Here is a 5,266-nt window from a genome sequence, read left to right as displayed (position 1 = left end):
ACACACATCCTGAACACACACACACACTGGACACACACACACACACATTTCTAACGTAACACGAACACGCCACACAGACAATAAGACATTAATTACATACACACACACACACCTTCATGCATGCATGCATGGACACAAACATGCCACACACACAGACACATACACATACACACACACACACACACACACACACACACACACACACATTGTCAAAGCAACTCTTTGTAAACTTTGGTGTCCCTGATTTGTGCTTCTGTAGAACTACAGCTGATATTTAATATGACCAAGTAAGTAATGATGGTGGTCTTTGACGTTGACTTCACTTGAATTAAGACTTATTCTTAGTCATATTCTTCACAGCAGTCAACACTCACATTTTCTAAGTCCAGGTTTCATTCTGTTCTCTCCACCATGTTCCACACTGTAGCGGTAAGCAGAAGAACAGACAGTCATTGAGGGATACACCTGAACTCACACACACACACACACACACCACACACACACGCACACACACACACACACACACACACACACACACACACACACACACACACACACACACACACACAGTGTGTGTGTGTGTCCTTTGTGTGTATGTGTCCAGTGTGTGTGTACGGTGTGTGTGTGTGTCCAGTGTGTGTGAGTGTGTGTGTGTCCAGTGTGTGTGTGTGGGTCCAGTGTGTGTGTGTGTGTGTGTGTGGTCTGTGTGTGTGTGTGTGTATTTGTGTGTGTGTTTCCTTTTTGTGTGTCTTGGACCAGTGTGTGTGTGTGTGTGTGTGTATGTGTCCAGTGTGTGTGTGTGAGTCCAGTGTGTGTCCAGTGTGTTTGTGTGTGTGTCCAGTGTGTGTGAGTGTGTGTGTGTGTCCAGTGTGTGTGTGTGGGTCCAGTGTGTGTGTGTGTGTGTGTGTATGTGTGTGTGTGTGTGTGTGTGTATTTGTGTGTGTGTTTCCTTTTTATGTGTCTGGGACCAGTGTGTGTGTGTGTGTGTGTCAAGTGTGTTTGTCCAGTGTGTGTGTGTGTGTTTGTGTGTGTGTGTCCATTGTGTGTCCAGCGTGTGTGTGTGTCCTGTGTGTGTGTAGGTGTGTGTGTGTTTGTCCAGTGTGTGTGTGTGAGTCCAGTGTGTGTGTGTCCAGTGTGTGTGTGTGTGTGTGTGTGCCCAGTCTGTGTGTGTGTCCAGTCTGTGTGTGTGTCCAGTGCGTGTGTCTAGTGCGTGTGAGTGTGTCTGTGTATCCATTGTGTGTGAGTGTGTGTGTGTGTGTCCATTGTGTGTGAGTGTGTGTGTGTGTGTGTCTAGTGTGTGTGTGTGGGTCCAGTGTGTGTGTGTGTGTGTGTGTCTGTGTGTGTGTGTGGGTCCAGTGTGTGAGTGTGTGTGTGTGTCCAGTGTGTGTGTGTGTGTGTGTGTCCACTGTCTGTGTGTGTGTGTATTTGTGTGTGTGTTTCCTTTTTGTGTGTCTGGGACCAGTGTGTGTGTGTGTGTATGTTTGTCAAGTGTGTGTGTGTCCAGTGTGTGTGTGTGTGTGTGTGTGTATGTGTGTGTCCAGTTTGTGTGTTTGTCCAGTGTGGGTGTGTGTGTGAGTGTGTGTGTGTGTGTGTGTGCACGTGTATCAGGACACACACTGGACACACACACACACACTGGACCCACAAACACACACACACACACACACACACTGGACACACAAACACACACTGGACACACACATACACACACACACACTGGACACACACACACACAGTCTTTATATAACTTAGTGCAAGTGGTGGTCAGAATGTTTGTCTTAACTAGCCTGATAACTCCAACATTTCTGATATGAACATTGTCATACACCCTCTACATACTTGAGTTTCTCCAGTCTGCAGTGTGGATCCTCCAGTCCAGCAGAGAGCAGTCTGACTCCTGAGTCTCCTGGGTGATTGTAGCTCAGGTCCAGCTCTCTCAGGTGTGAGGGTTTTGACTTCAGAGCTGAGATCAGAGAAGCACAGCCTTCCTCTGTGACTAGACAGCCTGACAGCCTGCAAAGAGTCAAATCATATTAAAACCACACTGCTATTCTTTGGTGGTGAAAATAGTGGCAGTATATTTTTTTCAACATTTTCAGATATATCAGCGTCCTGAAACCTGCCATATCTATTCATATATTCATGTATCGTTATTCGAAATGACAAATTATCAAAGTATTGCTTGTAGGGAGAAATATGCATTTGACAAATATTTGAGTAGACTGACCAGAGCAGTTTAAAAAGCAGTATCAGTCAAAAGACAGACAGTGAAGTATCAGATTTAGATTGTATTGAGTATACAGTCCATACCATATCTATTTTGACAGTGAATATAACATTTTAAATGTGGCTCTATACTCCAACATTTTGAATTTGAGATCAAATGTTTCATATGAGGTGACAGTATATAATATCACCTTTTATTTGAGGATATTTTCATACATATCTGTTTCAACATTTAGAAATGAAAGCACTTAATGTATCTAGTCCCCCCTATTTGAAGAAGTCATAAGTATTCTGATAAATTCACTCATAGTTTATTAAAGTAGCCAAAAGTTTAGTATTTGGTTGTAAACTCGTTGGTTGCATTTGCAGTTTGTTTTGGTTGTGTTTTGGGTTATGTTTTGCCCAATAGTAAATGAATGGTGGATGATGACTGGAGTAATTTTCTGTTTAAGTGAGTAGATAACATGTTTCTAAACACTACTGAATGAATCCTGATGATGCCTTGATTGATACAAATCATAAATCAATCATGAAAAATTATGAGTGAGAAAGTTACAGAGGCTACAACAAAACATGCTAACCTCTCACCATTACCAATAACAGAGGGGGTCTGATCCTTGTTCCTCTGTAACTTTCTCATTCATCATCATTCAAAATGTATTTATTAATGATTATTCATAATCATGGTAGCATCCACATGAACGTAGAAGTGTTCAGAAACATCTTCTATTCTTACTTACAATACAAGTGAAGTGACTCCAAAATGACAGGACATTATTAACATTTCAGTATCTATTAGGAAAAACATCATCTAAAACAAAACCAAGACAAACTGCAAATGCATTCAACAAGTTTGTAGAATCACAAACTTGATGTAATCACTGCAGGCAAAGAATATTGGACCAAACACTAAACTTTTGACTAATGGAATTTGTCCAAATAATTACGACTTAAAAGGGCCAACTAGATACGTAAAGTGCTTTCAATTCTAAACGGTAAAAAATATATATTTATGAATACCTTTAAATAAAAGGTGCCATTCTGTACTGTTGCCTAATATGAAACATTATATCTCCATCCAAAATGCTGGAGCATAGCGCCAAATGTAAAACTGTAAGCTTCACTGTCCAAACACATATGGTGTGGACTATGTGTGCCTGGTAAACACATGTGGATCTGGTGAACAGTTATCACTTGTTGACCAACTACAGGAATACTGACCTCAGAGTCTCCAGTTTACAGTGGGGATTCCCCAGTCCAGCAGAGAGCAGCTTCACTCCTGAATCCTTCAGGTCATTGTTACTCAGATCCAGCTCTCTCAGGTGTGAGGGGTTTGACTTCAGAGCTGAGACCAGAGAAGCACAGCCTTCCTCTGTGACTAGACAGCCTGACAGCCTGCAAAAAGTCAATTAATATTAAAATCACACTGCTATTCTTTGGTGGTGAAAATAGTGGCAGTATATTTTTTCAAAATGTTTAGATACATCAGTGCGCTGAAACCTGCCATATCTATTCGTAAATGCATGTTTTATTATTTGAAATGTCAAATTATCAAAGTATTGCTTGTAGAGAGAAAAATGCATATTACAAATATTTGAGTTGACTGACCAGACCAGTTTAAAAAGCAGTATCAGTCAAAAGACAGACAGTGAGGTATCAGATTTAGATTGTATTGAGTATACAGTCCACACCATATCTATTTTGACAGTGAAGCTAACATTTTAAATGTGTCTCTGTACTCCAGCATTTTGGATTTGAGATCAAATGTTTCATATGAGGTGACAGTATATAATGTAACCTTTTATTTGAGGGTATTTTAATACATATCTGTTTCACCGTTTAGAAATGAAAGCACTTTATGTATCTAGTCCCCCATTTGAAGAAGTCATAAGTATTCTGACAAATGTACTAAAAATAGTCCAAGTTTAGTATTTGGTCCCAAACTCGTCGGTTCCATTTGCAGTTTGTTTTGGTTGTGTTTTGGGTTATGTTTTGCCCAATATTAAAATGGTGGATGATGACTAGAGTACATTTCTGTCTAAGTGAGTAGATAATGTTTCTAAACACTACTAAATGAATCCTAATGATGTCATGATTAAGAAGAATCATGAATGAATCATGAATAATAATGAGTGAGAAAGTTACAGAGGCTACAACAAAACATGCTAACCTCTCACCATTACCAATAACAGAGGGGGTCTGATTCTTGTTCCTCTGTAACTTTCTCATTCATCATCATTCACCATTTATTTATTAATGATTATTCATAATCATGGTAGCATCCACATGAACGTAGATGTGTTCAGAAACATCTTCTATTCTTACTGGCAATACAAGTGAAGTGACTCCAAAAATGACAGGACATTATTAACATTTCAGTTTCTATTAGGAAAACATCTAAAACAAAAACCAAGACAAACTGCAAATGCATTCAACAAGTTTGTAGAATCACAAACTTGATGTAATCACTGCAGGCAAAGAATATTGGACCAAACACTAAACTTTTGACTAATGGAATTTGTCCAAATAATTACGACTTAAAAAGGGCGAACTAGATACGTAAAGTGCTTTCAATTCTAAACGGTAAAACATATATATTTATGAATACCTTTAAATAAAAGGTGACATTCTGTACTGTTGCCTAATATGAAACATTATATCTCCAATCCAAAATGCTGGAGCATAGCGCCAAATTTAAAACTGTAAGCTTCACTGTCCAAACACATATGGTGTGGACTATGTGTGCCTGGTAAACACATGTGGATCTGGTGAACAGTTATCACTTGTTGACCAACTACAGGAATACTGACCTCAGAGTCTCCAGTTTACAGTGGGGATTCCTCAGTCCAGCAGAGAGCAGCTTCACTCCTGAATCCTTCAGGTCATTGTTACTCAGATCCAGCTCTCTCAGGTGTGAGGGGTTTGACTTCAGAGCTGAGACCAGAGAAGCACAGCCTTCCTCTGTGACTAGACAGCCTGACAGCCTGCAAAGAGTCAAATAATATTAAAATCACACTGCTATTCTTTGGTGGTGAAAATA

The sequence above is a fragment of the Coregonus clupeaformis genome, unplaced genomic scaffold (assembly GCF_020615455.1).
Source record: "Coregonus clupeaformis isolate EN_2021a unplaced genomic scaffold, ASM2061545v1 scaf0653, whole genome shotgun sequence".
NCBI lineage: Eukaryota > Metazoa > Chordata > Actinopteri > Salmoniformes > Salmonidae > Coregonus > Coregonus clupeaformis.
Note: the sequence above shows the minus strand (reverse complement) of the source record.